The 12,732-nt window shown below is 44.8% G+C and overlaps 1 protein-coding gene across 1 annotated transcript in view; it reads right to left on the reverse strand.

The window, feature by feature from the left end:
- LOXHD1 (lipoxygenase homology domains 1) overlaps positions 1-12,732 on the reverse strand; it is a 150,926-nt gene that overhangs the window by 109,583 nt on the left and 28,611 nt on the right.

The raw sequence follows: 12,732 nt of genomic DNA on the forward strand, positions 1-12,732 counted from the left end.
CTACACACATCATGACAGTGAATTTGAGAAGCAAGTTCTTCAGACAGATCAGGGTGGGACACACTTGGTTCCCAAGGACAGCAAAAGTGACCTCAGTTTCTTCTGGAACCAACGAAAAACTCTCATGACTTTCAGTGTGACTTTATTTGAGCCAAATATGAGCAAAATTTGAGCCAAGTGTGAGCAACTTTCAAAATCTAACACTGAAGTGCCCTGACCACCTCCAAGCAGACAGCCATAACAGACACCTCGTGCTGTATCTGCAGTGAAAAATGAGTGCTGGAGGCAGGCAGCAAGGCACAAAACAGAAGAAGATGAATGCAAAATCTGCTACTGAGCAGTACATGATGTCATACAAGCCCTGAACAGAGTTCCTGTTACTGAACCCTGGGTAGCTGATGCTGAGAGTTTCATGCAATGTCACTTCTGTATTTCTGAGTCCTGAGCACGCTGCTTCTGTGAAAGGGTCAAATGCACAAGTCTCCTCACACACAGATCCTTGGCAAAAATAGAACTTCTTGCACCACAGAATCATGAAATCATTAAGGCTGAAAAAGACCTCTAAGATCATCAAGTCCAACCATTAACCGTGATTCTTGGTTTGCAACTTTTTTCCCCCTTTGGCAAGTGCCAAGTTAGAGGATAATCTTTCCTGGGCTTCTCAGTCAGGTACAGAAACAGATTCTCAGGAGCCATGGAACATCACCAACACTGGGCTACCATTCCCAGAACAGATCCCCCACCTCCTCCCACATAATCAGTGCATATTAAAAGTTATTCCAGAATACAGCAGAGACCTGGTGCACGTGCTCCCGCAGAGGCAGAGGACGTGAGAGCAAACGTATGAGGAGCGGCTGTTGGACCATCCCCTGAATCACAACGATGCTCTCAGCTCCCAGGGTGAGGAGTGCAAGGGCAGAGCCCAAACAGAAGGGAAAATCACCTGTCACAGTTTAATGAATGTGCTGGGAAAAGGCTAAAAATCGAGCTGACATCCCTGGCGCCTCATCGCAAAACATGCGATGGCAAATAAAATAATAATGATAAAACTGCAACAATTACTAAATAACAAGAAAGAGAAGAACAGAGCTGGGCTCAGACAGTGGAGAAAATGCCTTAATGATTCTCTTTGACTCTTTAGCTTCAGTTCACAGAGCTCTAACAACCTGCTAGAGATACATCAACACCAAAAGTGTTCATTTGCGTTAGCAAATTGTGGTGATGGTGCAATTTACATCTCCTACTTGGACACTAAGCTGCTCTAACTAAAACTGACCCATTGTACCTTGCAGTCTTTAATTACAGACCACATTTTGCAAGAAGCTTTGCTCCTTGTACCTCCTCTAGAATATTTAATCTGATGTCAGTGATTAATTTTCCACTCCACTTTTTGGGAGCCAGAAGAACCTGACAGGATAACAGGACAAGCTACAGTGGCTTAGCTTACATTCCCCTTGCAGGAAAAGGCTTTATGCCTCTGAGATATAGAGACTCTGAGACCAGAGGGATGTCTCAATGCATGCAGAGCATCAAGGAAGACATGCAGAGAACAAGCCCATGAAAAGCAAGTGAGCACACACAGTGCAGGAAGGGCACCTTGCGTGGCTACTGCTAGGGCACATCTGGCCAGCAAGGAAAATGCTGGTGAAATTACTTGCCAGATCAAAAACCTTTAAAGGTTTCTCAGCATGGCTGTATTTTCAGTCTAAGGTCCAGAATGACATATTTTGACCTCCTGCTTGCAACACCAAGGGGTCCCAAGGGCTCTGTACACACACAGTGCTGCTCTCAGTGTCAGCACGAGGAGCCCTGTGGCAGAGCTGGCTCCTGAGCCCAGGGATGGGCCATCACTTTGGACTGGTGGCAGTCACAGGGCACTATGCTGTGAGGGTTTTATGTTGTCCCCTCTAATATAAGCATGGCTGTGGTGTGTGGCATGTCCTGGCATGGCTCTTTTCCCCATTGATGTGTTTCTGTAGGCAAAACTACCCCAAGAGCATTAGAGGTCCTTGGCTTAGGTTAGAGCACATTCCTGCTTCACAAACAATGCCTAGACTGGGCTCATAAGGTCTTTTCTTTGGTTTTTTCCTTCTTAACGACTCTGAAACTGGATGCTCAAACCTGTCCCCACACCTGACCCTTAGGTCTGCTTTCAGAAAAAATTTCAGCTCCTCCATCTCCAGAAAGCAAACCCTGAGCCATGCTGAATTTTTGCCAGCACTTTCTCCCTCTCTAAGCAATTTGACATTCAGCTGCAGCAAGGAGAGGAGCTCTTCATGCTGCTCAGGGGTCCTTCTGTGCTTCGTACATCAGCACATCTTACAGAGTGACATGGTGGATGAGCAATTTAAATGGAAAGGGATGCTGCCTCTTAAAAAGACAGCGAGGATTCAGCTGCTAAAAGCATGCAAGAGAAAGCTCTCACTGCAGCCAGGAAGAGATCTGCCATAAGTCAAGTACTCTTCATTTTGATCATGGGTGGATGTTGTTCCCTATTTTTTAAGCCCGTGGCAGAAGCATCTTTTCAAAAATACTCACTTGACTTTTTTTTTTTTTTGTTTTTTTTTTAATCCCAGTACATGGCTCTGACTTCATCTGTAAAACACAGATCAAGATGTTGCCTGGATATATATTTTTTTTTCCCTCCTGAATGCTTCTCCTAGCACTGAGAACATGCAAAATGTTAATGTAAAAGCTGTGCCTCCATCGAGCAGTGCACAGGCTCACTGCAGCACAGGCACGGGGAGGGGAGCTTTCCTAGGAGCAAAATTAGCAGCTTCAGAGGCACGTACTGCAAGATGCCAAGAGCAGAACAGCCAACAAAAAAATCAGTAGGAAGAGCAGGAGCTATTTTCTCTTGTCTTTCCACTTTCACATTGCAATGCACAAGTGTACATGCCCTGTGTGGTAACAGCACCTTCCTTTTCTTCACAGTTGTGTGTCTGCATTTGAAGGCATTGCCAGGATGCCATCTCTGGGAGACGGTGGGGTGGCACTGATGTGACCCTACTGCATTAATTTAGCAGTGGAGTGGCAGTCAATCAGCCTGTCTGCTACTGATTAACTCAGCCTCAGCTTTCAACAGACAAGAGGAAAGGTTAATTTTGCACTGTGGGCTGGAGTCAGGTTCTCTCCACTGAGAGCCCAAGAGGTTTTTGTCTGTGAATGGGATGCACTCCCAACACATCCTGGGGGATGAAGGGCATGGGGCTGCTGCTCTCCCAGCCCCCAGAATTGCCCATCCAGGCTGTCCCCACTGTCATCCCCATCCTGGATGCAGCATTAGCCCCATACACTGCCCAGAATATTTCCATCCAGACCCAACACCCCTGGGTGCTCTTGTGCAGCCTCTGTCCTGCCTCCAGCCATGGAAAATGCATGGACATATCCCAGACAAATCCTGCCACCTGCAACCTGCAGCTGACTGTCCAGCCGTGTGATATTCATCTGTTAATGTCATTTATTTGGCAGTATGATATCATGGTCACTTGAAGCACCCTAGGATGGAAATGCCTAAAGAAATTTTGTATCTACTACTATTTGGGGCATTAGGTAGTGTGTTTGTGCACAACCTACTGAGTTTCCTGCAGCAGAAGCCTGAGATTTGATCAGGAAAACAAATTTGACTGTGTTTCATTACCTGGGGTTATCACCTCCTGCGGGGCACAGTGAATTCCCAGCTGTGCTTGCCTCCCATCTGCCTGACCTGCTGTGGAGCAGGGCAGCAGCATCCAATATCTGGGAAATGTCACAGCCCTCACTGGCAAAGCACATGGGGTTAAAAGCAAGGAACCAAGCCGTAGGCAGGGATGGATCCTTCTCCTAAGGCAACTCTTGGCAATTATCCCTCTGTTTTCACAGCGCTCCCAGGAGCTGCAGTGTTTGAGATCCATCCTGTGCTGCTCAGCACTGAGCAGGCAGGTTTGGGAGGGGGCTGGGGGAAAGGGGCTGGGTGGATAGGGGAGAGGCACTGCTAACATCTCTGAATTGCTGCTGGAAAAGGAATACTTTTGTGGTTAGTGTGAAAAGAATTGTGTCTGGGGGGAGAGGCAGGCGCTTGGACCTGTAGACGAGGTGCAGTTTCAACCTGAGTATGCCACAGCCTTGCACCAGCTCAGGATGGTTGTTTAATACCCAGATGCCTTGGTTCCTGCCTGTCAGATCGAGTCAGTCATTCCAGCCCACCAGGAACTGTCTGACAAAACCTCTTCTTGATGGAAGGGACTGACTTGTCAAAGTGGAAGCTCCTTTATACCACTGCTGACAGCAAGCTCCTCAGTGACGGAGTTCTGGGTCAGAGCATCCTTAAAATGTCAGACAGCCTATGGCTAGGGCACAAAGCTGGGACCTGGCCTCCCAACACACTTGATTCACAGCAAACATTTGAATTTAGTTCTTGTTTGTCCTGCCAGAGAGCTCATCCCACCAGGATAAAATAACCTCTTCCTACATTAGCTTCTGGCAACCTTCTGGTTGGAGATGTCCTGCTGGCCTTGTGTATCCCGCAACTGAGTCTCTACAAATGAAAGGAAAACTCACCCAGCCCACCCATTAAACCTCTTTGTGACACAGTAGCAGGGACCCCAGAGACAGCTTTGCACAGCAAAATATGATTAGAGCCTAAAGCAACCCCTGTAAAAGCAGAGGGGTTCCTCTGAGCTCACCAGCAGCCAGTTCTGTCTAAAAACTCAGTCCTGCTCTTGCACAAAGCAATGGCACACAGATAAAGAGGACTTTTTTCTCCCATTCAGAAAAGTGTTGAATTCTAAGGGTTGGTTTAGAGCTCAAACATAATTAATCTCTTTCAAGGGTGATTGACAGCTACGTTTGTTAATGAGCAGTGCCTCCAGAGGTGGGGAACAGCATCTTTAACCAAGGGTTCAAACTGGAAATGCAGATTACAAGCACACCTGGAGCAGGGGGTGCTGGAGAAGGAGGAGTTTTGCATTTGGCAGAGCACTGAGCAGCTTGGTCTAGTTGCAAACGTGACTGCTCGTTGTGGGGGCTTGCAATAGCTGAGCTTTAGAAACCCCTTCCAGCCCAAAAGCATTCTGTGATTCCATTCCTTTTGGCTGTGAGCACCTCTGCCAAAACCTGGCGTTAGCAGGGGAGAAATGCTGAGGAGACTTTGCGAGGGTTTGGGGTTCCTGTCACTGGAGGCAGCACTAAAGATGCAGGGCTGCCTTGTACCTGCTTCAGCACTCCTTTAATCCCACAAGAGCTCTCCAAAAGTGTGTGCTTGAGAGATATCATTGCTGTCACTCAAGGAGGCATGGGAAAAGGAAAAGATTCAAGGAGCATCTGGACAACACTCTCAGGCACAGGGTGGGATTCTTGGGGTTGTCCTGCGTAGGGCCAGGGTTTGGACTTGATGCTCCTTGGGGGTCTGTGTGGCCTCGGGGTACTTTGTGACTCTGATTGAATAATGCATCACCCTCAGCCACTGTTCATGCCCTTCCCATGATGAACCCAGTCCCTTTGGCCTCCCCACCCTGGCCACAAACCATGAGATTCCCCTCCATTTCCTGCAGCTCTTGTATGAAAGCAAGGCGTGCACCCAAACAGTTAATGTATTAGGATTCAGCCTGGATCATCCCTCTGCAGGGCCTGTGAGAGGCAATCTACCACATGCAGGAGGCTTTGCTTGTAGGATATGCTAAACTGATGTTCCTACTGCGACTTCAAAGTGATGATGACTTTTTGAAGTGAGCTTTAAATGACCTTGCTCAGGAGACAATGGTGGTTTAGTTGCAGAGGCATGGAGCTTAGCACATGGCAACTCACCTTGTGACAGCGGTGCAGAAATCCTTGTTCATCTAATTCTCCAAGATTTATCATTATTTTTCATTAGTTCAGCCCCAGGGTGGGAGCTCATTGAAAAAAAAAAGGCCAAATATTTCACAAAAGAAATATCTCTTTTCTGCTTTCCCCACATCTGCTATTATAAAAATTGAAGAAATCGTTGAGAATATCCTCTTGGTTTAAACACATTTGCTGAGAAATAAGAGTGAAATAAATTTACGGTATTGTCGAAAATCATATTGTTAACTGTACTTCAGTCTTGCTTTGAATAGATCAGAACTTTTTAAATAAGTTACATCATTTCAAAACTGAAAGCTGAATTAATTTCCATATATAGACATAATTAGTCAAAATTATCACATGTCTTCAAAAACATGCTGTACTCTCTGTTTCGTATTGGGTACACAGAGATCTATTTACCAGCCACACACTCTTGCCTCTCCAAAATCTTTTCTCTCTATGTGAATTACAAATCTCTTTTTCTGTCCCGTTTCATGTCTCTGTGCATTTTTTGTGTTTTTCAAGTCACCAGTGTTTCTTTTTACTTTTACATTTCCATTTCTCATTCCTTTTACCTATCTTTAGGAAAAAAAAAAACAAAAACAAGAGAAAAAAACACAAGGGAAAAAAAAAGGTGCGACAAGTAAAATGTCCACAGCTCCCTCATTTTGGACACTGTGACAATAAGTTGGGTAGAGTTTGCAGGGAAAGTGAAGTCCTTGTTAGAACAAAGTATTTTTGATCAAAAAGAAAAGACGTTTCTGGAAGCTCAGTACGCCAGGTAGCATGACAATTTTTTTCCCCAGTCTTTTACATGGGTGGTAGAAGATTTTACTCCTTCTACAAACCCTGTTTATTGAATGCTTCACCATGCAGCAAGGCCTCATCCTGCACACAGAGGGTACTCGCCATTATTCAGAAGCAAACAACTCATATGTATTTCATAAATATATTTATCTGCATTTTCCTGTGCTGATTATACACTTCCAGTTTTCAGAGCAAATAAAGATGCATTTTGATGAGAAGATAACACATATTAATATTTCATTCCCTCTTCCTCAACTTCTGCATCCTTAGAAATTATCTTTTTTCATTTTTCCCGCCATGAAAGTTTCCAAAAGCATGGAATGGTGTGACCTCATTTTGAAACAAAACCCAGGGGAATCCAAGGGTCACTTAGGTTTGAAAAGGTCTCCAGGACCATGGAGTCCAACCATTCCCCTAGCACTGCCAAGGCCACCACTGACCCATGTCCCCATGCGCCACATCCACACAGCTTTTAAATGCCTCCAGGGAGAAAGTCTCATCCATGAGGGACCAATGCTGGCCTTCAAGCCCAACCTATTATAAAATGAGGTTGCAAATCCGACAGGGCATCATCAACTGGTGCCTCACACCCCAAATTCTGCTCCTTATCTGAGCTTCTAACATAATTGGGAAATATTGGTCACAGTTTCAGTTCTGATCCAGCCCAGCCCTTGAGGACATGCGCATCCCAGAATGGAAGGGAGGATTTAGCTTCTGACTCAAAGTGAATTGTGCACCAACACCTGCTGCTCCAGATGTTTCCTCAAGTCACAGCCAGGTCAGTGATCATGAGCCTTCAAGCCAACAGCCAGCATTAAAACTCTGGACAATGAAGTGTGAAGCCTTAACCCGAGAATTCTCCAAAGAGCAAAGTTCACATTCACATTCACAGCTCAAATACATGAGTTTTAGGTCATAGTGGATCTGAAAACCTCAGAGAATACCTGGAGTGGGTTAATGTCTTGTTCATAGACATTTTTCTAATGTTTTGAAAGGCAAGACCCCTCTCTGCCTGCACCAACACTCAAAGAAATTTCACCACTCTGATTTCACCTCTCTGCTAGAATCCAAATCCCAGCTGCTCATTGTGACTCCACAGCCATTTCCCTTAGGATATATCTGTGCAAACTCTCAGATGCACAATGTATCGCCCCAAATCAGGCCAGAATTGACACAACCAACAACTTTCCCTTTCAAAACTGCTTCTTGTTTCAGCAAAGCAGAAATGTTGTGTCTGACTGCAAAAGACCCACACCTAGATAAAGAACAGCTATATTTGATCTCCTCTTGTGATCCTTTTTTTTAAATATAATAGTAATAATAATAATAAAGAATAGCAATAGGTGGCCAATTTTCAATACATTTAAATATGGAAAAATTAAACACAATGCAGCTGTGTTGGAATTCTCCCATCCCCAAGGTCAAGGTATGTCACACCAGTGTGCTCCTCACTTTCATTATTAATAGGCCAAATAAGATTAAAATTTACCCAGAAATAGTAAAGATAGAAGTAGTTCTTCAGTTTGGTGTGACACATGAAATTCTGTCCTACTGGGAATATTCAGCCTTGAAAGAGTTTGACATGAGTTGCTGTCCCAAGCACATTTATAACCTGTCATGTCCAATCCTAAATAATTTCAGGATGCTGATGGCCTAAAAGCCAGAGGAAAACCAGTCCTTGGCTATCAACCTCATTTGCAACAGGCAGGTTGCAAAGACTTGACCAAAATTTGACAGGTTAGTATAAGATAGAATTGCACAGGAGAGTGAATTAGTTTTCAGCTCACCCTGCTCTTGAGCATGATTTTAAGGACCAAGTGAGTGAACATCCCCATTGCAAATGAAAGATTCTGCTTTCTCAGAGTAAAGCATGTACAGAGCATTGTTTGATTAGTGAGAGGTTTCAAGGGAAATCAGGAACAGCCAATATCTATTTCCCTTGTTCTGAGCATAACTGGAGGTTACACTGCACAGAGCCCAGACCAACCCCAAGCAGCTGGGTAGCCTTAACTGCCTGTGGTCACCCCCTGAGAAAAGAAGTTTATTGTTGGATAAACAACATGTCATCTAACCCGACCAAACCTCAGCATCTTTTATGAATCTGGACAAAACTCAGCCTTGCAGATATGTTTTGTTATTATGTCTTGAGAAATCCTGCAACCCACATGAAGACCAGCTCTCAGGGCTCCCTGCTTTCCAGCCAGGTGATGAAAAGCTGTATCCATCACACATAGGGATGGAGGAAGACACAACCTTGGTGTCCCACCAGCAGGGATGAAGACCATGAGGCAAAGGGTGGCAAGGTCCAGGCAAAGGAGAGTCACCATGGGGTGGGGGACATGGGGATCTGTCCACTGAGTGGTACAAATGACTCCTGACCACTCTGCAAGAATCAAACAAGGGGCTGGGGACTTCAGTTACTGGCACAGCTGTCCAGGGAGTCCCCATCCCTGAAGGGGTTCAAAAGCCATGTGGATGTGGCCCTTGGGGACATGGGTCAGTGTGGGCTGGGCAGTGCTCGGGAAATGGTTGGACTCTGTGATCCTGGAGGGCTTCTCCAACATGAAGGATTTTGTGATTCCATGAGCTGACCCCTGAATTTCATGTTCCTTTTACACCTCCAGGGGGTCAGCAGGTCTCCCAGTGCAGCTGCAAGCTGTTATGAATGCACCCCCACCACTTTGGCAGGACATCAGACACCCTCAGAGTGATCCAAAACCGGCAACACTCAAAGGAAAACCGGCACCTGGCTCCAGTTTTGAGCCTGTCCCTTGCACAAAGGCTCAGCCACAGCCATACAATCCTAAGGCTTCATAAACTCAAGTGAAGCAGCACAAAGCTGAACAATGGCCCTCCCTTGTAATTAATACCTGTAGTGTAAATTAATCCAGGCTGCCAATAGAAGCTGCTGGGTAAATAAGAATCTGTGACATTATCCCTGTCAAAGGCCCGTGGGCATATGATGCCATGGATGTGAATACAGGGAATAGAGGGTCATTCAAGCAGGAACACTTAAGATGTAACCTGTTCTCCTTGAGAAGCGCGTGGCATTCCACAGGGAACCTGACAGGAGGCATTTCATTCGGGTAAGTAAATGCAGTCACTCAGCTGTCTGCAATTGCCATGCCAGACATCCATGGTAGTTCTATTTGGACCATGAAAAGTACTCTACTTTTGGGTTTTGGGTGTGTGTGACCCAAAAATTCCATTCATACATACATATATATTTATATATGTTTATATATTTCCACTCACACATACATACATACATACATACATATATATATATATATACACATATATATATATACATATATATACATATAAATATATATCTCGTTGACTGGTTTTCTGCCACACATCCTTTTCTGCATTTTTAAATTATTCCACTTTTTTTTTTTTTTTCCCCTTAAAATTAAGCTCTCCAAAACTAACTCACAGTCTACAGGAATTCTCTATCTGGCCTGTGCTCCTCACCAAGAAAGAGGCCGAGTCTGCCCATAGTTTAGTCAGTTTTGGTACAAGCACAAACAGCTCCCCTTCAAATAGGCTTCAGATGCCTTTTCAATGAATCAAAAAAAAAAAAAAAGACAAAGAAAAGGAGTTTATTTTTTTCAAGCCCACATCCTTCCCACGCAAAGCACAGAGAAGGTCCCAGCAGTGACCTCCAGTTCCAAATGAGGAAGGTAAATCCTCATGACAAAGACGGGAAAGTTCTCTGGGAGAAGATCAAAAGCTGAGGGTGCTGCAGCAGAGGGAACCTGGAGAAAACTTGTTTGATTCCCTCCAAAAACGTTCCTGACTGTGACAGCAAATGGAGCATGAAAGCAAAGCATGAAAGTAAGTTTGGCAGCAACAGTGTCTGAGTGGTTTACAAAGAAAAACTGAAGTAATAAATGGATTGAAGATATGATTGAAGAGACATAACTAGAAAGGAGAAGAATATGGCACTGAACTGCTAATGGGAACACAGACTTAGGAGGGAATTACTTATCTTTCCTTACATAAACTTACATAATTTTTCATTGTCTAGGGGCCTAGAAAATATTAATACTCAAAGAGTAAACATCACTATTTAATCCATTGGAAAGAAAAAAACAAAATATCCTAAAACCCAATCAAATTCAGGGCAAGCGACTTGTATGTACAACAAAAATCATATCACAATCTCATTTCAGACCTTTACAGATCCAGAGGGAGGCATATTAATTCAGATACATTTACATTTGCAGCTGGCAGTTCACCACAGCAGTCTGGGGATGTTTATCTTTCATTAATTATGGTTCAAGGGGAACTGCAACCTGAGATAGCTGAGCTAACCCTCTCCTCTTACAGATTCAGACCTGCCACCTGGAAGACATCCAACCCTTCACCCGTGCCTCTGGCCTCGGCCCAGCTCCCTCGTTCGCGCACAGCCCAGCCCGCGCCGCTCAGCACTGGGGCTTTATCTCTGATGAACGTGGTGAGAGCTGATGCATTTCTGACAAATGCCTGCCTAAATCTCTTCTTTCACGCTCAGGAGATGGTCTTACTCATATTTATCCCGGGCCAAGCACGTGGAGAGCAGCTCATCCATATCCCAGAGCTGCTTCTCCAGGAGAGCGAGCGCTCGGGACTGGCTGCTCTGCTTGTGAAATGCAAAGTGGCTCCAGCAGTTTCATTGGAGCTGCACTCTCCTGTACCAGCTGAGGGTTTAGCCCACGAGTCTTTTCCTGCTGTGAGACAGGTGTTGAACAGGATGGAGGAAATCACACACGTTCCCTTGAATCATTTCTCCCAGGCAGAGGCAATACTAAATTTGGATAAGGTGTTGTGTCTTTTAAAGATCTATTAAGATTGAATGGTTGACTTCCTCCTCAAGGGAACCTCTCCTTAATCATACATTGCTTTGACTCATACACCACCTTCTCCAGAGCCCTCCTGCCCCTCAAGTGTCCTTAGATTCTCCATTTCACAAATCAATTTGATTTAAAATGTAGCAAGATACTTCAGCACACTCAGCCCCAGTAGTAACTGGGTGGGTTTTTGGCAAATAACATCTCCAGACGTTATCTCATACCCTTGTGGCAGTCATCATGGGGATGTCTGCATTTCTAAAATGCTCCAATATGCATTTCTTGTTAATGGATATTATTTGTGCATGCTAGCTCACATGCAGCATCCTTTAATGCTTACATATTTGACATACCAGCATTCTTTTTGAAGATTGTATCTCAACAGTGCAAAAGTACTCAACAATTCTGGGTCAGTTTAGTGTATTTTTTCACTGTTAACATGACCTCAATAAAAATAACAATACTTTGCCCTTCTAGAGCATCTGTCAATGCTCACAGCCATTTGTAAGTCTGGCAATAAATTGGTTTTACCAAATAATTGCTCCTAAGTGGTAATGTCAGCAACACTGTTGCAAGAGGTCTACTAATTATTTCCAATAAGATTCAATCCTGGCAAAAGCACAGGTGTCCTCTTTTTAGCACCAAACCACGCAGACCTGTTTCCCTACAGACCTGTAGCTGATGGCCTTACCTTCCATGCCCAAAATTAAGCTCCCAGAAAGGAGCAGTGTCCTGGTGAGTCTATCAGGAACACACAACTCTGTTTCCTCATTAGCACTTGCAGATGGAGAGCTGACATCCCACCTGAGGCTGGTTTGCTGGCTCCTCTTTCACATCTTGATCACTCACGTTACATGCACCATACATCCCTGCGTGGCTGCCACGCTGGTACCAATCTGGGAGTACACGTCTGGTGTGCAAGCTGTCCTAGCCTCATTTCAACGTCATTAGCTTAAAAACACGCTGAAAAAACAGCTCAGTGTGGGTATCATACACACATACAGCAACACCAATGTGGAGTTACAGCAAAACTGGCGCAGAGTTACAGCGAAAGGGTTGGGTCCTCTGTGGAAATTTCCTGCAGGACATCACCAGAGCCTGGAAACACTTAACTTTATGGAGAGGACTGCAACCATGCTGCCTCTTTGGGGAGCACACAGGGGTACCAGCTACATCTTCCAGGGTAGGATGCCTCTCATCTACATGTAGGTATTCAATCTAATTTAATGTTGTCATCACAGATCCCTCAGCATTCAACGAACGACTGGAGCTTCTCCAAACAGTGATT

Source organism: Camarhynchus parvulus, chromosome Z (assembly GCF_901933205.1).
Source record: "Camarhynchus parvulus chromosome Z, STF_HiC, whole genome shotgun sequence".
Lineage (NCBI taxonomy): Eukaryota > Metazoa > Chordata > Aves > Passeriformes > Thraupidae > Camarhynchus > Camarhynchus parvulus.